Source organism: Hemitrygon akajei, chromosome 8 (genome assembly GCF_048418815.1).
Source record: "Hemitrygon akajei chromosome 8, sHemAka1.3, whole genome shotgun sequence".
NCBI lineage: Eukaryota > Metazoa > Chordata > Chondrichthyes > Myliobatiformes > Dasyatidae > Hemitrygon > Hemitrygon akajei.
The window spans coordinates 108,771,001-108,797,682 of record NC_133131.1 but is presented as its reverse complement, the minus strand read 5'-3'; positions in this window follow the sequence as shown (position 1 = coordinate 108,797,682).

Sequence of the window (26,682 nt, the reverse complement as noted above, 5' to 3'; positions counted from 1 at the left end):
ACAGGTATAACGTTTCAATTCTGGCATCTTTTTGGCTAAATCTGAAAATGTTGAGATTGTATTTACATTCTCTAAGTTACTTATGTAACTGTTGCATAGCGGTGCTCCTATCAGCGATCTCTGTCGAACACCATCAGTTTGAATAACTATCCTTACTTTCTGATTTTTATTTTATGTTCATGTTTTATGCAGATTACGTTATGTTCTCTGACTCCATATGTTCATACTACATCACAACACTGACCTTGGCCATGAATCCAACTTTCACTTCCTTTAAGAGTCCTGACGCTGTTAAATTCATAACCCTTCAGTTCAGGAAACTGGGTGAGCATTTCAGAGACAGCAACCACAGCTTTCCCATAGCCTTGGAGAAGGATAGGAGCAGATGGTATGGGGAAGTATTTAATTGTGGGAAGAGGAATTATGATGCTATTAGGCAGGAACGGGAGCATAAATTGGGAATGGACGTAATTAGGGAAATGCACAACAGAAATGTGGATGCTGTTTAGGGAGAACTCGCTATGTTCTGGATAGATTTGTCCCATTGAGGCAGGAAAAGGATGGTAGGGTGAAAGAATTAGATTATGGTTGAATATCTAGTCAAGAGGATGAAAGAAGGTTACTTAAGGTTTAGGAAGCAAAGACCAGACAGGGCTCTAGAGAGTTACAAGGTAGCTGGAAAGCAGCTTAAGAATGGATTTAGGTCTGTGGGCATGAGAAGACATTGATGGGTAGGATTAAGGAAAACCTCAAGGCTTTCTACATGTATGTAAATAACAGGAGGAAGATTAGAGTGAGGATAGGACTGATCAGGATAGAAGAGAAAACATATGCTTGGAGTAGAAGGAAATAGGCAAGTTTGTTAATGAATACTTTGCTTCAGTGAGAGGGACTTTGATGTTTATGAGTACAGTGTAAACCAGACTGATATACTTGAACATGTTGATGTTAAGAAAGTGGAATTGCTGGAACTCTTGAAAATCATTAGGATGGAAAAGTCCCTGGAGTCAGACAGGATATATCTGGTCGGTGAACGGTGGTGTCCTGCAGAGATCTGTTCTGGGGCCCCTGCTCTTCATAATTTTTATAAATGACGTGGATGAGGAAGTGGAAGGGTGGGTAGTAAGTTTGCAATTGCCGTGATGTTGCAAAGTTTGCAATTAGTGATGTTGTAAATAGTGTAGAAGGTCGTCATAGATTGCAATGGGACATTGTAGGATGCAAAGTTAGGCTGAGAAGTGGCAGATGGAGTTCAAACTGGAAAAATGTGAAGTGATTCACTTTGGAAAGTCACATTTGAAGGCAGAATATAAGGTTAATGGCAGGATTCTTAACAGTGGAGGAACAAAGGGATCTTGGGGTACATGTCCATTGATTCCTCAAAGTTGCTATGCAATTTGATAGTGTTGTTAAGAAGGCGTATGGTATGTTGGTCTTTATTAGTCAGGAGATTGAGTTAAAGAGCTGCGAGTTAATTTGGCAGCTCTATAAAACCTTGGTTAGACCACACTTGGAATATTGTGTTCAGCTCTACCTGCCTCATTATAGGAAGGATGTGAAAACTTTAGAGAGGTGCAGAGGAGATTTACCGGGTTGCTGTCTGGATTAGAGAGCACGTCTTGTGAGGATAGGTTGAATGAGTGACTTTTCTTTTTGCAGTGACTTGATAGTGCTATTCAGGATGATAAGAGGCATAATTCGAGTGGACAGCCAGAGACTATTTCCCAGGGCGGAAATGGCTAATACAGGGGTCATAATTTAAAGGTGATTGGAGAAAAATTTAAGGCAATTGTCCAAATTGTCACACAGAGAATGGTGGATGCATGGAACATGCTGTCAGTGGTGGTGGTAGAGCCAGATACATTAGGGACATTTAAGAAACTCTTAGATAAGCAATGAATAATAGAAAAATTGGAGGGCTGCCTATGAGGGAAGGGGCATCGCCACAAATTTGTGGTCCAAAGGGCCCGTACTATGCTGTAGCATTCTATGTCGAAATTTGCAGCTGATGTAAACAAGGCTTGTTCAAAATTATCTATCAATTTAGATTGAAAGATAAATAAAATTGTAGATTATAGTAAAAAAACCAACAAGGTGAACATTGATTTGATGTACTTATGCTGCCTTGTCTTATTCCTTGATTCTAAGAATAAGTTAAAAGGCATTCACTTGCTTGCCTGATTGACTTAGGTTCCATATGCCCTGCTGCCATTTGCATTTAGCATCCTACTGCACAGTAAGAACACTAGCTGAAGGAAGGAATTCTCAGGTACTTTTAAGTAGGTAGGGAAAGAATGTACAGTCATTTTATAGCTATAAGTGGCTAGGATGAAACAACAAGGCATCATTTAAAGAGCAAAGGACTAAAAGAAAATACTTATAAAAATGCAAAGCCTGTTGTGAGTAGGCCTTACCAGCAGGATGAGGCAAAAGTGAATTGAATTGAATTGAATTTATTTCTTACATCCTTCATATACATGAGGAGTAAAAATCTTCATGTTACGTCTCCATCTAAATGCGCCATGTGCAATCATAGTAATTTATAATAAATAGAATAGTCAATGTAATATAGAGTACACTCAAATCAGTGTGAGTTCATCAGTCTGATGGCCTGGTGGAAGAAGCTGTCCCGGAGCCTGTTGGTCCTGGCTTTTATGCTGCGGTATCGCTTCCTGGATGGTAGCAGCTGGAATAGATTGTGGTTGGGGTGACTTGGGTCCCCAATGATCCTGCAGCCCCTTTTTACACACCTGTCCTTGTAAACATCCTGAATCATGGGAAGTTCACAACTACTGATGTGCTGGGCTGCATTAAGGCAGGTATAGTTCCCATACCAGGCAGTGATGCAGCCAGTCAGGATGCTCTCAATTGTGCCCCTGTAGAAAGTTCTTAGGATTTGGGGGCCCATACCAAACTTATTCAACTGTCTGATGTGAAAGAGGTGATGTTGTGCCTTTTTCACCAAACAGCTGCTGTGTACTGAGGAAGAACGCTGTTCACCCTTTCAGCCCCAGATCCATTGATGTCAATAGGTGTTAGCCCGTCTCCATTGCTCCTGTAATCCACAACCAGCTCCTTTGTTTATGCAACACTGAGGGAGAGGTTGTTTTCTTGACACCACTGTGTCAGAGAGATGACTTCTTCCCTGTAGGCTACCTCGTTATTGTTTGAGATAAGGCCAATCATTGTAGTGTTGTCGGCAAATTTAATTCACAGATTGGAGCTGTGGGTGGTGATACAGTCATGGGTGTACAGGGAGTAAAGAAGGGGACTCAGTATGCAGCCTTGAGGGGCTCCTGTATTGAGAGTCAGAGGGTTGGAGGTAAGGGTGCCCACTCTTACAACCTGCTAGCGATCTGACAGGAAGTCCAGGATCCAGCTGCACAAGGCAGGGTCAAGGCCGAGGTCTCTGAGCTCCTTGTCGAGCCTGGATGGTACTATGGTGTTGAATGCTGAACTGTAGTCCAAGAACAGCATTCTCACATAAGCATCCTTCTTCTCCAGATGTGTAAGGACGGTATGAAGAGCAGTGGCTATTGCATTGTCTGTTGATGGGTTGTGTCAGTAGTAGCAAACTGCAGATGTAATCCTTGATCAGCCTCTCAAAGCATTTGCTTATTATTGAGGTGTGTGCGACAGGACACCAGTCGTTCAGGCATGTTACCTTGGTCTTTTTTGGTACAGGGACAATGGTGGATAATTTGAAGAAGGAGGTACTCTATACTGCGAGAGGGAGGGATTAAAAATATCAGTAAACACACCTACCAGTTGTGTTAGGCACATCCTGTGTACTCGCCCGAGAATGACGTCTGCTCCTGCAGCCTTGCAGCTGTCCACTCGTTGGAAATATCTGCGTACCTTGGCCTCAGAGATGACCAGGTGAAGGTTGTAGTGGTGGCTTTCCTCAGAGGCTCAGAGTTAGCGACATCGAACCGAGCGTAAAGGCGATTCAGCTCATCTGACAGAGAGGCCGCAATGTTGGTGGCACCACAACGTTTGGCTTTGAGTTCTGCGATGGTAATGGAGGAGCCTGGACTGTGACTAAACTTATTCTATGGATGTTTCTAGACTTTTAGACAACACTTTCATTTTTTTAATAAGTGCTGCTGAGAAAGAGTTGGCAATTTAGATTGGAAACCCGACTGCTGGAAGAACACAACAGATCAGCAGCAGCTTTGGAGGCAATGATTGACCTACCAGAGTACCTTACTTATGATCACATCAAAGTGTTGAGCCCAGAGTAGATCCACTGACACCAGGAACTTGAAGTTGCTCACCCTTTCCACCGCTGATCCCTCAATGAGGACTGGTGTGTATTCACTCTGCTTGCCCATATCATCATGAATGTAGACAGACCAGAGCAGTGGTCTATGCATAGGTCCTTGAGGTGTGCCTCCAGAGGATATTCATGGGAATGATTCTGGGAATGAAAGGATTAACATATGGAAAGTGATTGATGGCTCTGGGCTTGTACTGACTGGAGTTTAGAAGAATGAGAGGGGATCTCATTGAAACCTATCGAATATAGAAAGGTCTAGATACAGTGGATTTGGAGAGAATACTTCCATAGTGGCTGAGTCTAGATTCAGAGGTCTCAGCCTCAGAATAGAGGGACATCCATTTAGTGCAGAGTTGAGAAAGTATTTCTTTAGACAAGGGTGGTGAATCTGTGGAATTCATAGCTGTGGAGACCATGTCACTGAGCATATTTGAAGCAGTGGTCGATAGGTTCTTGGTTAGTCAGGGCATCCATGGTTAAGAGGAGAAGGCAGGAGAATGTGATTGAAAGGGATAATAAATCAGCCATGATGGAATGGCAGAGCAGTCTCGATGGGCCAATTGGCCTGATTCTGATTTTATTTCTTATGGTCTAATTACTAACATCAATAAATATATTTATTTATTTATCTACAGCGTAGAATAGGCCTTTCCAGCCCTTCGAGTCACATCGTCCAGCAGTTCACCAATTTAATCTGAGCCAAATCATGGGACAATTTACAATGGCCAATCAACCTACCAACTGGTATGTCTTTGGAATATGGGAGGAAACCATAGCACCAGGCGGGAACCCACACAGTCACAGGAAGAATCACAGATAGTGGTGGGAATTGAACCCTGGTCATCTGTACTGTAAAGGTTGCACTAACCACTATGCTATTATACTATCAGTTAATAATATTAATCATTTGATAAGTAAATTAATAATATTAATGCATTAATAAATTAAACCGACATAATAGCTAATGGTGAATAGATTACAACATGGGCATATACAGAGTTATTCACCTCAAACTTAAAATGTGTCCATGAGCTACAAATGTCAAAAAGGCAATCAGAATGCAGGGTTTTAAAGGACTAGGGTAAAACTGAATTGAGTTTATGCTGCAACGACTCAAACTATTTTTGGTTAGACCAAAGATGTAAGTGAGCAATTTTTTTGCAATGAACTTTAAAAGGATATATTGAGCTTTCATGGAGTGCAGCGTAAACTTATCAGAAAAATATTTGAATTCAAGGGGTTAAGTTACATAGAATGAGCTCAAAGCCATTCAGGGGAAGGCATCCCATTTGACTGGCTCTATATTTTTAATTCCAAAACAACAATAGGTGCAATGTGGCTGTAATGTGTACTATGTAGAAAATATATTGCAGCAATTATCACCAAGGAGAACAAGAGTAGAAAGTGCATGGAAATCCCACCAGCGTCAGCATATTCTCCTACAATTCACCCAAACATCTAGACTTGGAGGTTTATCATTTTGTTAACATTATTGTTGGTTCTAATGTCTGGAGATCCATATACAATCAAAATTGTTGTGGCTCAAGAAAGAGGCTCATTGCCATCTTCTGAATAGGAATTAGGGACAGGTGATAAAACTAGTAGTCCTGCTGTTAACTCCAGTATCCAGCAAATAATTAAAAAAGAATACAGTTTGTGATGGCTAGGACTAAGCTACAAAGAACAAAAGTTAAAGAAAAGCTGTGAAGTTAGAAGACACTTCTCGAGCGGTGGGTGGTCAAAATTAAGAGTTCTTTTCCTATAAGCATAAATTAATGTTGATTTTAAGTTACAGATGGGCAGATTTTTGTTAACTAAAATTAATTTGCAATTTAGGCCAAACATGGGATTTAGGTCAGCCATCATTTCATTGAATGGTGGTGGAAATCAAGAGATTAAATGGCTTAATCGTATTCCTATGTTCTGGTGCCTTACTATGTTAATTTATTGTAGTTTTCTTAATATCAGTGAACAGAGAACCAGCAGTCACCTTATATCCTGATACTACACATTTCAGGCTTCTACAATGAAATTCATTTGTTTCAATATTTGCAATGAACTGAATAAACAGGATATTCTTCCCAAACAACTACCTTCCGTAAAATGAATTATGAGTAAACATGACTATATTTAAACTTTGGCATAATGCCTTGCTTTGTCACCAAAATATGAGCTTCTCAGCTTTTTCTAAAGCAACCTTTTATATTGTTAACGCTGTTTTTGTTCAGGTATTTCATTTAACAATTATGGATCATTCATGCTGATAGTGGGCTGATATCGCAGGAGAATTGCCTGTACACCAACTGACATGTAAGAATTTAAAAGATACAGTCATTCATGAAGAACTAAGGCTCGAGTCTCTTGCCAGATGTGAGAAGGCTAAACCCAATCCAACTATTTAGTTTTCATTACATCAAGATCACTTTTCATTTCTCAGGTTTTGGTAAGTGCAAGTACCAGTGTTTTAATAACCTCCTTTGCAAAATTGTTTCAAATTTTTATTCTCTTCATTCATATACCTTCAGTATGAGGGGGTGGTATTTTGAAAAACTGCAATTATGTGAGTGAGGTGGGTGGTGTGGGGTTTCAAGATATCTTCATGGCATTCTAGCATACTGATCTAATTAAAATAAATCCAGTTAAGAGTCTTAATGCCTTACCTGACTAAGATTAACCTTAATGGAAGTTCATTCAACTGTAACCTAATTGTTAGTCAGTCCCTTTGAGAACTGAGCTCAGAGTTGGGGGCATTTTATGGGGTACAGTTGTTGAACCAAAAGTAGGGGATGATTCTAGTGGTCCAGCCTAACTTAAAAAGTCCATCGAGTATGGATATGCTACAGTAAAATTACCAAGCATTTAAGAATTAAATCACTCTGTGAATATTGTATTACATTCCATCTTCACTTCCTCCTTTCTCTGCTGTGAATTACACAGGAATCAGGCTTATTCCCAAACTAAGCTTGTACCGCTGAGAGTGTGACTGGCATGATGTTTTGAATTTCCCTCACAGTGGCAGAATAATGAACTATTAGTGCTTCCTGCCATAAAATTAGCAACTAAGCACAGATCAGGTTAAAACCATTAAATGTAAGATGAAAAAGATAAATCGGTGAAATACCTTTCATTTGATATAATAAAAGAAGAAAATGAAGTTGCTTTTAAGAAGAATCTCTTTCTCCATTTTTTAGAGTTATAATTTCATGTCTAAATATCACCTAGTGGTGGGTCCTCTCAGCTCTCCTCTCTTCCCCTCTCCTCCCCTTCAATCTCCTATTCTTCCTTCCCCTCTCTCCCTCTCCTCCCTTCTCCTCACTTCCTCTTCCTTTCCTTATCCTCTCTTCTATACCCTCCCCTCCCTCTCCCTCCTTATCCTTTCCCCTCCCCTCCTTTCCTCACCTTTCCCCTCTCTTCTCTTTTCTCTCTCCTTCTCCTCTCCCCTCTCCTCACTCCTCTCTTCCTCTCACTTCCTCTTCCTCTCCTCCTTTCTCCTCCTCTCCCCTCCTCTCCTCACAGACTAAATTAAAGTTATTAAAAATAAGATTAAAAAGATAAATCAATGAGATATCTTTCATTTACTACGATAAAAGAAGGAAAATAAAATTGGTTTTAAGAAGAACCACTTCCTTCATTTTAAAAAATTTACAACTTCACATCTAAATATCTCTGCTATTCTGTGCTCTGCTCTTTTTTCCCTATTTCTCTTCTCCTTACCCCCTCTCCTCTCCATCCCTCTCATCTCCTCCCCCTCCCTTACTCTCCCCTCTCTTTCTCCCTATCCCTCTCCCTTTCTCTCTTCCTCTCATTGTCATGGTCCCAATTGTTTATTCCCAATCTTGCTCCCAACTAGTGTTGATTGTGCCACAGTTCCAACCATTAATTTCCCAATTGCTTCTGATTCGCTTTGATGACAGCACACCTGGTTGCCATCTAGAACTGCAGTATAAGAACTCTGGCATCACAGCCACAAGTCACCAGTTTGTTGGTCTTTTTCCTTGTGAGTAAACTACGTTTCCTGACTGCTTAGAACAGTTTGTTCTAAGTTTAGCTCCAGTTTCAAGGTATATTTATGAGACTCCATTTCTCTGAGTCAAGGCTCCGTGTCAAGATCCCTCCTGCTTGCTGTTCGGCATTTACGCCCGTGTAAGCATCCAGACTCAATTTCCGTGCCTGTGTCCTCCTCTTGGGTTCACTTCCTTTGCTCCTTGTAACACTTCTCTCCTCTGCATTTCATATTTAGTTTGTCTACTACTGACACCTCATCCAGAAATTTCTCTCACTGATCTTTAATTTTGTTTCGTTGCTAACTTTTCCCACTTCTGATGAGAATTCAATAACTTGGAACATTGCACATCTTTCTCTCTCCACAGATGCTGCCTGAGTATTTTTGAGATTATATTCAAAATTTCAGCATATTTGGTTTTTAACGAAAATCTTAATTATTTTGTTGGATGATGCCCACATGGTAATGCTTACAGTCTCTCTGCATCCCTTTCCATTAAGAAAATTGAATTATGTTAATTTTGAGAGTGTGCATCTTTTCACTAGAAACTAAAAACATATTTCACAGACTGCATTTTCTCATTTTCCACTTTTAATACATACAATTTCTCCCCAGCTCTGCTTGAAGTACTTTCCCAACATTTCTGTTCAGCATTCATCATTATCTCTTGTAATCTTGCTAGATGCAGAATTATTTCACATTGTTCCAGAGGTCTCCAATGTTACCAAAACGCCTTCAGACATACTTGCCTGTTTTACAGATGCTATTGGACAAATAGGCTTCCAGCTGGCACGTGTAGGCAAATGGAGAGAGAAAATGTAAACTTAACTGAAAAATGTGAAATGGCATCAATGTGGTGAGATGTTTATGCTGGACGCAGATAAGATAACCTTTGCCATCTGGCACCTGTATAAAGTGGAAATCTGTGACAGCTAAATGTTCTTTATCGTGCTGTGCAACTCAGGAGAGTATTTGGGATTGTCATATTAATTTTTTCATTGAGTTTGCAATAAATTCAATTATGTATTTAGCAAGTAAAAATAGTCTGCTTAGAAAATGGGAAGTATTTATGAACTTGATTAATGGGCTGAAAATTATCCTGAGAGTAGTAGTCATAGATTCATTGAGTCATGGAAAAGTACAGCACAGAAACAGGCCCTTCAGTCCATCTAGTCCATGCAGAACCATTTAAACGGTCTGCTCCCATCGACTGCATTGGGACCGTAGCCCTTCCTACCCCTACCATCCATTCTCTTAAATGTTGAACTAGAGCTCACATGCACTACTTGTGCTGGCAGCTCATTCCACACTCTCAGGACCCTCTGAGTGAAGAAGTTTCCCCTTATGTTCCCCTAAAACTTTTCACGTTTCATCCTTAATCCATGAATTCTGGTTGTAGCCCCACCCAACCTCAGTGGAAAAAGCCTGCTTGCATTAACTATCTCTATCTCTCATAATTTTGTATCCCTCTATCACATAAAGTCCTAACCTATTCAATCTTTCCTTATAAGTCAGGTTCTCCAGACCCGAGAACATCCTTGTTAATTTTCTCTGTACTCTTTCAACCTTACTTTTATCTTTCCTGTGGGTAGGTGACCAAAACTGCACATAATACTCCAAACTGGTCCTCTCCAATGTCTTATACAACTTCAACATAACATCCCATCTCCTGTACTCAATACTTTGATTTATGAAAGCCAATGTGCCAAAGCTTTCGTTATGACCCTATCTACCTGTGAGACCACTTTCAAAGTCAAAAGTTCAAAATAAAATTTATTATCGTAGTACATAATGTCACCACATACAACCCTTTCAAAGAATTATGGGCCTGTATTCGCAGATCCTATTTTTCTACCACACTCCTCAGTGCCCAGCCGTTCACTGTGTTTGACCATACTGGTTGTTCCTACCATAGTGCAATACCTTGCCTTTGACTGCATTAAATTCCATCTGCAATATTTCAGCCCATTTTTTCCAGCTGGTCCAGATCCCACTGAAAGCCTTGATCACCTTTCCCATTGTCCACTACAACCCCAGTCTTGGTGTTACCTGCAAACTTGCTGATCCAATTAACCAGATTATCATCCAGATCATTGATATAGATGACATGCAACAACAAACATGACACAAATCCCTGCGGCACTCCACTAGGCCTCCAAACAGAGAGGTAACTGTCTAGTACCACTCTCTGACATCTCCCACAAAGCCAATGTCTAATCCAATTTACTACCTCATAGTGGATGCCAAGTGACTGAATCTTCTTTACCAATCTCCCATGTGGGACCTTGTCAAATCCTTGCTAGGGTCCATGTAGATAACATCCACTGCCTTGCTTTCATCCACTTTCCTGTTAAGTTCCTTGAAAGACTGTATAAGTTTGGTTAGACATGAACAACCAGGCACAAAAACCATTCTGACAATCCTTAATCAGTCCATGTTTCTTCGAATACTTACATATACTGTTCCTTAGAATACATTCTTATAACTTTCTCACTACTGATGTCAAGCTCATTAGCCTATAATTTCTTGGTTTATTTTTAGAGCCTTTCTTAAACAGTGGAACAACACCAGCTATCTTCCAATCCTCTGGTACCACACTTGTCGCTAAGGATGATTTAAATATCTCTGCTAGGGCCCCTGAAATTTCTGCACTTGCTTCCGCAGAGTCAGGGGGAACATCTTGTCAGGCCCTTTTGATTTATCCGCACTGATTTGCCTCAGGACAGCAAACACCTCCTCCTCTGTAATCTGTATAAGTTCCATGAAGTCGATGATGTTTTGCCTCACTTCTATAGACTCCGTGTCTGTCTCCTAAGTAAATACAGAAACAAAAAGTGCATTTATGATCTCCCCGATCTCTTTTGGCTCTATGCAAGGATTACCATTCTGATCTTCCAGAGGACCTGTTTTGTCTCTTGCAGTTCTTTTGCTCCTAACATATCTGTAGAATCCCTTAGGACTCCCCTTCATCTTGTCTGCTGGGGCACACTCATAACTTCTTTTATCCATCCTGATTATTTTCTTAAACATTTTCTTGCATTTCTTATAATCAATAACTACCTCATTTGTTCCTACCTGCCAATACCTGCTTTTTTTTCTTAACCAGGGCCTCAATATCTCTTGAAAACAAGGATCCCTAAACCTGTTATCTTTACCTTTTATACTGACAAGCACATACAGGCTTTGTACTCTCAAAATTTCACTTTTGTAGTCCTCCCACTTACCAATTTCACCTTTGCCAGAGAACAGGCTGTCCCAATTCATGCTTGCCAGATCATTTCGGATAGCATCAAAACTGGCCTTTCCCCAATTTAGAATCTCAACCCATGGACCAGACCTATCCTTCCCATACTTACTTTGAAAATTATGGCATTATGATCACCGGGTGCAATGTGTTCCCCTGCACAAATTTCTGTCACCTGCCCTGTCTCATTCTTTGATAGCAGATCAAGTATCATACACTTTCTTGTTGGATTTCTACGTACTGTTTAAGGAAACCTTCCAGTACACATTTAACAAACTCTAACCCATCTAGTCCAGTCAATAAGTGGAAAGTTAAAATCACCAACTATAACAATTTTATATTTCTTGCAGCAGTCTGCATTCTCTCTACAAATTTGTTCCTCTAAGTCCCTGCAGACGGTTGGGTGGTCTGTAATATAGCACCATTAACATAGTTATACCTTTTATATTCCTCAGTTCCATCCATAACACCTCACTAGACAAGTTCTCCTGTCTGTCTTGATGCAGCACTACCTTGACATTTTCTCTGACTAGTAATGCCACCCCTCCTCTTTAAATTCCTTCCACTCTGTCGCATTTAAACAACAACACCCTGGAATATTGAGCTGCCAGTCCTACTCCTCTTGCAACAAAGTCTCACTAATGCCTAAAACATCATAATTCCAGGTGTTGATCCATGCCCTGAGCTCACCTGCTTTTCCTACAAAACTTCTTGCATTGAAACATACACTGCTCAGGATATTAGTTACACCATGTCCAACTTTTTGATTTCTGACTTTGTCTGAAGTCTTAAACATCCATCTCCTCAACCTGCCCACTATCTGCTCTGGCACTCTGGTTCCCATCCTGATGCACCATCAATAACTCTCGGAGATGTGAGGCGAGATATCGGCTTTTATTGGCTGGAAGAAAGAACAAGCAGCAATTGACTACCACACTACATCCTGGAGACTGAGGCCAGGGCTCAGTCACCAATCGCCTTTATACCGGGGTCCGTGGGAGGAGCCACGGTCAGTGGGAGGAGCCTCAGGAGCAGTCAGCAGGAGGGGGGGGGCGTGTCCAGACAGGTATATGTAGTTCACCACACATCCTGCTGCAGCTGGACTTTAAACACCCCCTGCTTCCCCCATGCAGCACCAGTGAACCTTCTCACTAAATAGGCCCCCCTCCAGTTCAGTTGCAAACTGTCCCTTCTGTACATGTCCCACTTTCCCTGGGAGAGAGCCCAATGAGCCCAAAGCTGCAACCCTCCCTCCTACACCATGTGTTAAATTGTATGATCTTCCTATTTCTGGTTTCACTAGCAATTCTGAGATCACAACCCGGGAGTCCTGCCCTTTAACTTAGCACCTAATTCCCTGAACTCACTTTGCAGAATCTTGTCGGTCTTCCTCCCTACATCATTGGTACCTACGTGGGCCACGACCTCTGGCACCTCACCCTCCCACCTAGGAATGCTGAGGACTCGATCTGAGACATCCCGACCTCAGTGCTCAGTTGGTAAACCTGAGTGAGCTATGTCTTCTCACTCTTCAGATCTCTGATCGCCTGTCTTCAAAAATCTTTAACCATTATGTCCTAATACAGATATACTGATGCAATCTTTCATTATGTGCTTCTTTAAAACTCTTCATAACTTTAAAACCTTCATAGAGTCTTCTGCATGACAGTCAGGAAAAAGTGCTTGCTAAATGAATATTATTCTCGCATTTTTCTTTCCAATATTTTTATTAATTAATTAATATATATATAAAAATACAGAGTACAGGAAAAAATATATATACATCAATACATTAAACTATATCGCATACAAAGACTCCTTACCCTATAGTCGTACATGGCAATTAGTTTGTAACATTGAAAAATAATAATTTTATTATATAAAAAAGTCTAACCCACTACCAAGACCGAAGCTGATTAGTAGAAAAAAAGAAAAGAGATTGTTAGTCATCATCTGTGCTTTAACAGCAAATCAAAGGTTTTGAAAATAATTCAGAAAAGGTCCCCACAATGTTTGAAAGTCTTGATTAGATTCAAAGATTGAACATCGAATCTTTAAATTTAAACATATCTTCACATCACATAACCATTGGGCGTGAATAGGAGGGGGCCACATTTTTCCATTTAAGCAAAAGTGTCCTTCTGGCCATAAGAAACATAAAAGCCAAAATGTGCAAATCAGATGGCTCCAAAATTATATCTTTTCCTCCAACAATACCAAATAAAGCAGTCAAAGGATTAGGCTTGAAATTTACTTTAAAAAGTATCGAAAAGGTTTGAAATACTCCGTTCCAATATTTTCCAAGACTCAGACATGTCCAAAACTTATGAATGAGTGATGCTTCTCCATTATTACAGTTATCACAAAACAGAGATATAGCTAAATAAAAACAAGACAACTTATCCTTAGTTATATGGGCCCTATGGACCACTTTAAATTGAAGGAGAGAGTGATGGGCACATAATGATGAAGTGTTGACCAATTTAAAGATTTGATTCCAAGTTTCCTCAGAAATTGAAGTCTGTAAATCTTGTTCCCAAAGATTTACAATTTTATCTAAAGGAACACTTCTCATTCTCAAAGCATATTGTAAATATTAGATATAGATCCATTATAAAAAGGTTTCAGATTAAAGATTATATCCAGTAGATTCTTATCAGGATTTTTAGGAATGTACTTATTTGAGACCATAAAAAATCTCTTATTTGTAGATATTGAAAAAAAAAACGTTTTGGGTAAACTATATTTACTTGACAATTGTTCAAACGAAAAAAGAACTTCCCTCTACAAACAAGTCCTGAATGCATTTAATACCTAATCTATCCCATTCTTTAAAAGCCACATCAATCATAGAGGGTTTAAAAAAATAATTAGAAAAAATGGGACTCGAAAGAGAAAATCTCAATAAGCCAAAATATTTTCAGAATTGTACCCGAACCCTCATATGTGTTTAACTACCAGATTATCAGTTGACTTACTCAAAGACAAAGGAAGTGAGGATCCAAGAAGAGAAATAATAGAGAATTTATTAACAGAATTAGCTTAAACAAAAACCCACATCGGGCAATCCTCACGATTTATGTAATATAACCAAAATGTAAGATTTCTTATATGAACTGCCCAATAATAAGATCTAAAGTTTGGTAGGCTAATCCTCCATTCTTTTAATCTTTCTGAATATGAATTTTATTTAATCTGGAATGCTTATTCTTCCATATATAAGAAGATATAATAGAGTCAAGAGAATCAAAAGAGGATTTAGGAATGAAAACCGGCAATGCCTGAAGAAGATATATAAATTTAGGTAATATATTCATTTTGATAGAGTTCAACCAATTAACGATAATGAAAGAGGTGACCAATTTGATAGTGTTCTTTTTACATGATTCAATAGAGTAAGAATTTTTTTTAAATAATCACTTACAATAATCACTTACAATTTTTAGTGATTGTTACATTTAAATAGGTAAATTGGTTTCTTACAATTTTAAAAGGAAGGTTAGAATTTATTGGCATCAAATTGTTCAAATGGAAAAGTTCACTTTTATATAGGTTTAATTTATAACCTGAGAACTGGCTAAAGCAGGAGAGTAAAGAAAGCACATGAGGTAATGAAATCTCAACATTAGAAATAAATAGCAACTAATCATCAGCATACAATGAGACTTTATGAATAGTGCCTCTTCTTCTACTGGTGATATCATTAGATTCTCGAAAAGCAATGGCTAAACGTTTTAAGGCTAGATCAAAAAGCAAAGGGCTCAATGGACAACCTTGTCTAGTGCCATGTTGAGGCTTAAATGGTTTGGAGTTATGAAAATTAGCGATAACCTTAGCAGAAGGGGCTAAATAAAGTAATTTAATCCATTGAATGAAAACAGGTCCAAAATTAAATTTTCATAAAGTTTTAAATTCTCGCACTTTATACATAACTCTATTGAATCATTCCTGCACTCTAGAATAATATGTGCCATGGTCTGCAGGAAATATAACAATTGTCTTTCACAAGTGCTGAATATCACAACCTTATTTTAATACTTAATAGACTCAGCATTAACAAATAACACTGGACAACAAACTTTTTTGAAATTGTTCCTTACGCAGAATTTTTTTGTCTATGGTAGACTGCTTGAAGTTGAACACAAATATAATTTCAGACTACTTATATCACGTAGGAATTTGGAGAAACAAAAAAACCCCACTTTTAAAAAAAATAATGTGTTTAATTGCATAGTAGTGCTGACATTTTTGCAATAGTTCAACCAAGTCAAAAATGCTTTATTGATGATTTTCATTTGTACTTGTCTGTGGCTTCTCCCTTTAGTGTCCAACAATAATCAACCAGCATTGATGGATTCTAGTTGCCCTGATCCCGTTTCTCCATGACTGAAATGTCCTGGTGAAACTTTTCACTATGTTCATCACTGACAGCACCAAGATTTGCAGGGATGAATGCAGAAAATGAACCTTTAGTGACATTTTGCATATATGGCTTTGTTAACAGGTGGGGGAACCCCACCCTTTCCCCCACATTTTAACTTTACTCCTCATCCTTTAATTTTTCTCCAGTCCTGCTGAAGGATCTTGACCCGAAATGCTAACTGTAGTCTTTTCCAAATCTGCTGCCTGGCCTGCTGAGTTCCTCCAGCACTCTGTGTGTGTTGCAAAGGAGGTGAATTGGCTGCCCATCTGGTTCTGAATTCAAAAGTCCAGATTCAGTTTTTCTATCCACTAATGCAAACCGATCTCCCAAACTCTGCTGATTAACATTTCTTCCAATGTCTCTCCTAATGGCAGTTGACAATTCAAAAGAAATAGTTTTCACTCCATCATACTTTTTCTTGATTGCAATAAACCTGTATTATGCTTCTTAATAGTCTAAAATAAATGTTGTCATTTCTGCTTTATAAAGATCAATTTCTGGAACCAACAGCACTATGCTGAAAGATATCAGATCTATTATTGTAGTTATTTTTCAGGCATTCTTGGCCACCAGCTAAATTTGGCAAAAAATATCAAAATTCTCTGGTTTCTAGTTTTTCCTTAGAAACTTTATCATCTGTTACTCACATCACCCTGTGAATTTACCTCTTTGATTTAATGCACTCTCTGTAATGTGTTGCCCAAAACAGTAAGCCATGAGAAAGGATTTCCAGCTGGAAATATTAATTTTGTTTTTCTTACCACAGATGCTTCCTGATCTATTACACTTTCTGTTCTTATTTCATAGTCTTCTAGTTGTGATATAGCCATTGCAACATGCTAATAAGTTTATTATTTATAAAATTGAGAAAACTGGAAGAAAAAGATCTTTTACAACCTACTCCTGTACTTGTAGACAATTATATTCCTGAATTGAGAACTTTCTAGATCTATCTTAGTCTTCCTTCCATCAAATTTATACTCCCCATTTTCTTCCCTCTTTTTAAGATATATTATTTAATATGAACTACCTTTGCTACTGGTCAGCCAATTTGTAATCCCGCCTAATCTCTAAATTTAATTTTATTTACACATTTTCAGATGGATATTGAAATTGTCCAGATACATCAGAAAATGTAGGACCAGGACCAAGTCCTTGTGCATACATTGCACATTCCACCCTTTCTTCAAATTTTATTTACTTCAACTCTTTTGCCAATTTTCTATCAATGCTGCAATATATCCTTTTAGACTAAGTACAAGCATTTTTAAATCTTCTGAAAATTCAATATACTGTATCTACTGTATTCATTTCACATATTCAGCCTTTAAATTTATGTTCTATGGCATTTGCTAGCATGACTTGCCATTAAGAAATTCATGTTGACTGTTTTTGATTAAATGCTCATAATTTTTTTAGTCTTGGTTTGTGGACTCTAAGAGATTGCCCAGAACTAATGTTAGACTTGACCATAAGTCCATAGTTTATTCTTTTGCTCCTACTTGAAAATTGTCCAGTCTTTTGAGAAACTTTGGATGTTTAATGAGGGCTGATTGCATCCAAAGGCTTTTACATTACCCTGTATGATTTGATGAATTATGCACATTAAATTCTACTAAATATTTCAACACTTATTCTAGTTCTTTATCTTTTTTGGAAAAGATTTCATTCTATTCTAAGAGTTTTTCTGGGGCTCTGTTGTATTTGTGCTGATGATAACATTTTTTGCACCATCATTTCCATATGAACATTCTTTTTCATTAATTGTGCCTTCTCATTCTCTATGGATGGTGAGGCTCTTAAAAGTATCGGCTCCACTTCTCAGACTTCTGCTGTCACCGCCATCCCTCTTGGAGCATAGATAGCGTTCACCTTGTCCTTATTTTCCAGTGAGTCCTCCATTGCTGAATAAACAACACGTGGTGAGATTGTGAGTATAGGAGGAGATGTAAAAAGGCTTTAAGGGTTATGTGCAAACTGAGTGGACATCAGTGTAGCAGATAGAATATATTATGGTAAAATATGGTGTCAATCATCTTCCTACATTTGAGCCTACATTTTCTCATATATCTGGACAATTTCAATAATAGAAATACAGAGTTTGGTGAAAAGGCAATAGATAAGGTATAATTGATGTTTTAAAGAAGTTGGGTTTGCTTAAATGTATGTAAATTATTGATGACCAACATGTAGGCAATTCAAAGGATAAATGATATGTTGGCCTTTATAGGATCTTTGTGGGACTACACCTGATGTATTATGTAAAGAGAGTTTTACTCTCCTTACCAAAAGTTTGCTTTGCCATCGATGGAAGAAGATGAAGATTAACAAGTCTTTTTCTGTGACAGATAGGTTTGCTGTATGAGAGACTGAGCAAAATGGGAAGTAGTTTCTAAATTTTAGAAGAATAAGAGGAGCTTTCTTTGGAAGTTACAACATCGTTAATGAACTTGTCAGGCTAGGTGCAGGGAATATGTTTTTCTTGATTGAGGAGCATGGGACCATGGCACAGTTTGAGATTGACGGTTAGTGATATTGAAAGAGTGATGAATTCTTTACCTTTGAGGGCAATGGAAACTTGGATGTTGTGGTCATTTAAATTAGAGTGTGATATATTGCTGGAAATTAAGGGAATCGAAAGATATGGTGATAGTGCCAGAAAATAGCACTGAGGTGCAAGATCAGCTATGATCTTAATCAAGAGTAGAAGAAAGTTGACGGATCTCATGTCCTTCTAATGCTCCTTTTTCTTATAATCTTGTGCTCTTATAATATCCAGCATAAGGGCTTCCACCAGGCACAATGTTTCCTCCAAAACTCACAGAATTGCTCTTCCATCTCCACCAACACACACTCCTGTTCTTCTGATACATCCCCATGCAATCACGGGAGATTCAACTGCTGCCTTTTTACATCATTCCACTGTCTAGGGTTCCAAACATTCCCTGTTTATTTGCATCACTACTAATTCACTGTACTGCATTTGGTGTTAGCACTGTAGTCTCCTCTATATTGAGAAACCAAAGTCACAATAAATGTCTGTTTTAATAAACAGCATTGTTCAATTCACAAGGTTAATCCTTGCCTTCCGTTTTCCATCATTTTAATTCACCAGCTCACATCCATGTTGGCTTCTTTGTCTTTAGTCTTTTACACTGTCCCAATCTGATCTTCACATTAAGCACAATACAACCCGTAGGACTTGATGCTGAATTGAACGGTTACAGATGATCAGGTTCCAAATTTGAAAATAAAGACTCAGGTACATAGTTTTAAGCTTGCTCAGAGCGTTAGAGCTGAACTCATCCAGATAGTGGAGAATATTTCATCATCCACTATCTCTGAGAACTCTCTTCCTTTCCTGGATCTCTATCTCTATCTACTATTAGACCACAGTCTCCCACAGCAACCTCGACTGTATGTCCTCCCATTCTGTCTCCTGCATGCCATCCTTTTCTCGCAGTTTCTTTATCTCTGGCTAATCTGTGGTTCAGGTGCTCCTGGACTTCAGCAATGTCTTTCTTCCAGGAAGCTTCCTTCCCCTCTGTCTTTGTTGATGGATCCTTCATAAGCATTTTCACCATTTCCTGCGCATCTGCTTTTATTCATTCCTCCCACCACCCCTGTCATCTCCCCAGAGAGAACTGCTACGGAGTAACCTTTGGTCCTTGCATTTCACCCCTCTGGCTTCCATGTCCAACATATCATCCTATGCCATTTCCTCCAGTTGCAACAAGATCCCATCATCAGTGATATCATCCCCTTTCCCATTCTGCACCCCCCACTACCTTCCCACCTCCTGTCAGCTTTCCTGACATTTTCTCCGTGACTCCCAGGTATGCTCATCCTGCCCCACACATCTCTCCTTGAATCTGGCACTTACGCTTGCAACTGTAGGAGGTGCAAAAATTGTCAATTTTCCTCTTTTCTCACTACCATCCAGGGAACTTAAGTCACCCTTCCAGGTGGGGCAAAGATTCATGTGCACTTCTGCCAACCTCATCTATTGCATCTGGTGCTTGTGATGTGGCCTTCTCTAAGTTGGCGAGGTGAAGCACAGATGAAGTGGTCATTTTCCAGAGCACCTACAATCACTCCACAATGACTATCTTGAGTTTCCAGATGTAAGTCTTTTCAATTGTTCTTCCCATTCCCACCCCGACATGTCTGTCCTTGGCCTTCTCGACTGCAGACTAGAAGAACAACATCTGATATTCCACTTAAGCATCATAAATTGGTAAATAGGTTTATTATTAGTGTCGTAGAGTCACGGAACACTACAGTACGGAAATAAACCCTTTGGCCCATCTAGTCGATGCCTAACTGTTATTCTACCTAATCTCATCGACCCACACCTGGACCGTAGCCCTCGATACACCTCCTATCCATGTACTTATCCAACCTTCTTTTCAATGTTGAAATCAAATCCACATTTACCACTTCCTCTGGCAGCTTGTTCTACACATGCACTGCCCTTTGAGTGAAGACTTCCCCCCTCAGGTTCCCCTCAAATATTTCACCTTTCACCCTTCATCTATGATCTCTAGTGTAAGGGGTTTCTTCTTTTATGTTACTGGTAAGGCTAATGAAATGGCTTCTTTATTATGTTAAAAATAAAAATGCTTCTTTGTTATGTTAACTGGTGAGAGAGTGCTTTCTCTCACAGCTTGTTTGGGTTATAATTACTGATAACGAGAATTGTATTCATTTGTTAACCAATTGGGATAGATGTTATTCTTTCTTGTGGGTCTGTAAGCTAGTGTTACGCGGTCTTTTGGGGGAGAAGGTGCGAGGGGGTTAGAGAGGGAAGGTGCGATGCTGTAAGCTGGGTGACGGAACAGACCCCGATCGGGTGTCCGAGGCCCAGGGTTTTGGTGAGGAGAGGAGATGAGGACAGATTCGTGTGGAGCATCTGGACAACCACCATTGTTGGTCCCAGGCGGTGGGTCGAGGAGGTCTGAGGGGGATCGAATGGTGGCAAGAAGACATCATTAACTGAGCTCCAACGGTTGTGCACAAAGTGGTTGAACTTTAATAAGTTTGGCGCCTTTTACTTTTCCTTTTATATTGTATCTCTATTAAGTACATAGTTCATTTAAGATCTATAAAGTGTAATCATTTAAATCACATATGGTGTACTGTCTGTTATTTGGCGTGGTGGGGACATCACACAGCATCCACACAAGCTGATTACCCAGTTTGGCGGGGCCGAAGGCTGCTCCCCCTAGACGGGAACGAGCTGAGCGAGCCTGAGGCTTACCAGGGGGCTACACTAGCACTAGTCTCATCCAGCCTCAGTGGAAAAAGCCTGCTTGCATTAACCCCATCTTATCATCATCATAACTTTGTATACCTCTATCAAATCTTCCCTCATTCTCTTATGCTCCAGGGAATAAAGTTCTAGGCTATTCAACCTTTTCCTATAACTCAAGTCCTCAAGTCCGGGCAACATGCTTGTATATTTTCTCTGTACTCTTTCAATCTTATTGATTATTATCACATGTACCAAGGAACAGTGAACAACTTGTCTTGCATACTGTTCATACAAATTAATTAATTACAGCAGTATATTGAAATAGTAGAAGATAAAACAATAACAGAATGTAGAATAAAGTGTTACTGTTACTCTGAAAGTGAACTACAGGTCACTTGACCTCCTCTACCTTGCTATGACTTCACACCAAGAAAATGAACTGCAGGTCACTTTCTCGATATAAAATCATAGCGAGAGAGAAGAGGTCAAAAGTCTTACTTTTTGCACTCTGGAATTATTCAATAGTTTTATAACAGTTGAATAGAAGCTGTTCTTGAGCCTGGTTGTATGTGCTTTCACTGCTTTCTGCAAAATGGGGCGGGGGGTAAGGGGGCAGAAGGGAAAACAACCGGGGTGGGTACGGTCTTGGTTTATGCTGGCTGCTTTACTGTGGTAGTGAGAAGTGTAGGCAGGGTCCATGGAGGAAAGGCTGAGCTGTGTCCACTACTCTCTGCAGTTTCTTGTGTGTGTGATGCATCCAGTGATCCTGTGATGCTTTCTAAGATGCCTTGATAAAAACTGGTCACATGCCAAGCTTCTGTTGCCTCTTGATGAAATAGAAACACTGGTGAATCTTCTTTGCTATGGCATCACTGTGGTTGGACGATGACAAGCTTTTGGTTTTGTCCACTCTTGGGAATTTGAAGCTCTCAAACCTCTCGACTTCAGCACTGTTGATGTAAACAGGAGCATGTATACATCCACTTCCAGAATTGAAAGACCACCTCTTCTGTTTTACTGACAGAGAAGGAAATGTTGTTGTCATGACACCATATAACGAGGCTCTTTATCTCCTTCATTTATGCTGACTCATCGGCATTTGTGATCCAAACTTGTAAATGGATTCCGTGTAGAGACTGGTCACATAAGCCTGAGTGTATAGGATGTTGATTTTTCCAGTTTCAGTGATTTTAGAGTCCCATCAGACCGTATTGTTTCTCTCTTCATTGTTTGCTTTTTAAAGATTTCTCCCCGATCATTACCAAGGCTTGTTACCCACCTTCATCTGGTTCCATCTGCCCATTTTTCCAATTGAGTTATTTTTCCCAAGGTTCTGTTTCCTGTCTCCTTGCCCTCCCATCTGCCTATCATCCTTCCAGTATTTGGGTCCAATGATCACTTACCAGCTTCTGCTTCAGCCCTTCCTCACACTTTTATCTTCCCTCTACTCTCTGTCCTGATACAACATTTCAACCTGAAATGTCGAGCATGCTTTTGGCTCTGCAGTAGCACCTGACTCAATGATTTTTTCCTGCAGTCTGTTCTTTGTTCTGGATTCCATCAACAAGCTCAGGTGATGACCTTGTTTTTGCAGCCATCGTGTTTCTGCCACTGCCTCAAATGTATTTCTAGTCAGTATCCGGGCTCAATATTGAATTCAACAATTTCCGATTAAAATCTTTCCATTCTGTGACAGGATTGGTCAGCTTTGTTTTAAAGACTGTCATTCTGTAACAGTATTTCAGCATTTCTCTTACCAAGATGCTTCCTGTCTTGGGTATTTCCTGTAGTCTCTTACTTCAGATTTCTAGCAATCTTCCTCTCTCTCCTCAGTTCTCTTTCAGTTATGTCCATTTACACCTCTCACAGATAGATGAAGTGTGATTTTGAAGCCTTTGCCACCCACTCTGAACTATCACCACCACTATTTTCATCATTCAATCTCTCATTGGTCTTCACCTGCTCACAGACTTTCTCTTATTCCCTGTCTCTTCCCATTTTCTACAACACAACACATGTTTATTTAAAATTTCCTAGTTCTTTTGAAATACTATCTAATTTAAACATTAATTCTGTTTCTTTTACTATAGGTACCTGCTGCATAGTTCAAGCATTTTCTGCATTTTTTCTTGCTGTTAACTTTGTTCAGTTAATGTGGGCTAGCTTCACATGGAAGAATGATACTTCATGCTCCCCCGCCCAATTTGTCATTCTTTTCTTTGACACTTCATTATCTGTTTTTGTAATTTTTTTTAATTGAAGTTCATCAAACAAACATTTCCATCAGATGTATTTCAGACATTGTACATATACATCATATAATCATATATATCACAAAATCTCCACAAAGTACTTATCTGAGGTATACACTTATAAAAAAGAGTGGAAAGAAAAAACAAGCAAAAGGAAAGAACTATGTACAAGTAGGGTGTGATCTTTTTTTTTTACAACAGATTCATTGATTTGTGAGAATAAAATCAGGCCTATGAGGCATTATGTAGTTAAACCATTTTTCCCAGTATGAATCAAATTGTCCCAGCTTATGATTAACAGATGCTGTTATCTTCTCCATTTTGTAAATGTCCATTGTAATTTCCATCCATGTATTTAAAGTTGGGCTCTCCTGTGATAACCTTTTCCCAGTAAGAGTCTTTTTACCAGCCACCAACAGTATATTCATTAAATATTTATCTCTTTTCAACCATTCTTGAGGTATATATCCAAAATATATGGTCTTACTCTCCAAGGGTATTTCACATTTAAAGATGTCTTGTAGGGCACTGTGTATCCCCCTCCAATAGTTTTTGATAACAGGGCAGTCCCAAAAAATATGATAATGATTTACATTTTGATTTCCACAATTTCTCCAGCAAACAGGGAGGTTACTATCATAATGGGATTTCTGAGAGGGTGTAATAAAATATCTTATCAAGTTTTTCCATCCAAACTCCCTCCATTTCTGTGAATTGGTACACTTCCATTGATATCTCCATATTGTTGTCCATTCTTCCTCAGATATAATTATCCCTCCCTCCTTCTCCCATTTTGTTTTAATGTATAAAGTTGAGTGTGTTTTAAGATTTGACAACCCCTTATACATGCTTGAAATTATTCTATTACCATTATCTGAATTATATGCTTTTCTAAAGAGCTCTATCAAGCATGTATTTGCCTTGGTTACATTTTTAAGCGTCTTATTAACATAATGTCGTATCTGTAAATACCGATAAAAATCTTGTTTTTCTAATAAGTGTTTCTCTTTAAGCATTTCAAAACTGAACAGTGTTCCTTCTTTCATTATGTTGCAAAGAACTGTTATTCCTTTAGCTGTCCAGTCCTTAAATCTAGCATCCAATTTATTTGGTGTAAAATCCAAGTCATATGCACACCATTTAAGAATTGCAATATCTCCCACTAGATTATATTCTTTTATAGTGGTTTTCCATATTTTAAGAGTCAATTTCACCCATGGGTTATCAATAGTATTTGTGTACCTTTGCAGGTTGTTATCAGCCAAAGTTGCTTGTATGGGGATGGGAAGTACCCGCTCCTCAATGTTTTTCCATTGAGCGTCATATGATGGGTTGCACCAACATATCACAGCTCCCAACTGTGCTGCAAAATAATAATCTCTAAGAGAAGGCAAGCCCCATCCCCCCTTTTCCTTTGCTAATTGCAAAGTTTTGAGACAAACTCTAGGCCTTTTACCCTGCCAAATATACCTTGATAACATCTTGTTCCATTCATTGAATTGATTTTGATTAATCTCTATTGGTAGGGTCTGAAAGAGTTCTAACAGTCTGGGCAGTATATTCATTTTAATAGACTCAATCCTTGAACTGAGACTGAAAAAAGGAATCAGGGTCCATCTTGCCACATCTTCCTTAAATTTTTTATATAGAGGCTAATAATTACATTCTGGTAATTTTGCCAAATCTTTTGGCATAATGATGCCCAAATATTTGAAAGACTCTGTGTGATATGCCCAGGGGTATTGACTTTCAATTTCTCTTGGTGGGCTATAGTAATATGAAAGTAATTGGGTTTTATCTATGTTGATGTTGTATCCTGATAATTGACCGTATTGTTCAAAGGATTGCATCAAATTAGGTAAAGTGTAGGTTGGTTGCCCTAGATAGATCAAAATGTCATCCGCATAACAAGCCAATTTATGCTCTGTCCCTTTAATAGTAATTCCCCTGATATCTTCATTTTGTCTGATGTACTGAGCTAATGGTTCCAGATATAGCGCGAAGAGTAGTGGTGACCATGCACAACCCTGTCTCGTGCCCCTCTCTAGGGTAAGACAATTTGATAAACATCCATTGATTTTAATCCTAGCAGTAGGATTGTCATATAGTGTCTGTATTGTTTTAATAATTGTGTCTTGGAAACCAAATCTATGCAAAACACTGTAAAGAAAATTCCAATTAACTGAATCAAATGCTTTTTCAGCGTCCACGCTTATCACTATTGCTTCGATTTTATTTTTTTGTATATGATCCATAATGTGAAGAGTCCTTCGTATATTGTCTTGAGTCTGGCGTTGTCGTATAAAACCTGTCCAATCATTACATATCAGTATGGGTAGAAACTCCTCTAATCGTTTGGCCATGATGGAGGTAAATAACCTAAAATCTACATTAAGAGCGGATATTGGTCTAAATGACCTGCATTCCATTTTATCCTTGCCTTCTTTCGGTATAGCTGAGATAATTGCTTCCTTCCAACTGAGTGGCATTTGTGCCTTTTTTAGAGACCAGTTCAGTGTGGGGAGTAAAACAGGAATGAACTCATTTTTAAATTCTTTGTACCGCTCTGCCGTGCACCCATCTGATCCCGGTGACTTGCCTAATTTAAACCTACTAATTGCAGGTCAAAATCAACAGATAAATATATAGGTGCATGGTCACTTACATCTATTGTCCCAATTCCACAGGTGTTTATTTTGTCTTTGTCTTTTCCAAATGTTATGAAATAGTCTATTCTTGTATATACAGAATGTGGAGCAGAATCATGAGTGTAATCCCTTCTGTCAGGAAAAAGGTCCCTCCATATATCAATTAAACTAACATCCTCAAAAAGTGTATTAACTTTCTTATGTAACGATTTTGTTTCATAGGTTTTTCTATTGGAAGAGTCTAAGTTTGGTTGTAATTGTAAATTTAAGTCTCCCCCACATATCGGGAGACCTTCTGTTTCCGTTACCATAATATCAGTAATTTTCTGAAAGAAACCAATATCACTTCCCGGGGGTGCGTATATATTCAATAGAGTAACTGAATTGCCATCTATATTCCCCCTTACCAGAGTATATCTGCCTTCTTTATCTCCCATTTTGAATATTTTTTTAAAATTTAGCTTACTTGAGATAAGAATAGCAACTCCTCTCCTATGTCCTGATTTATATGAGGAGAAAAACAGATTAGTGAAGCCCATTCTCTTTAGTTTTTTATGCTCATTATCACTTAAATGAGTT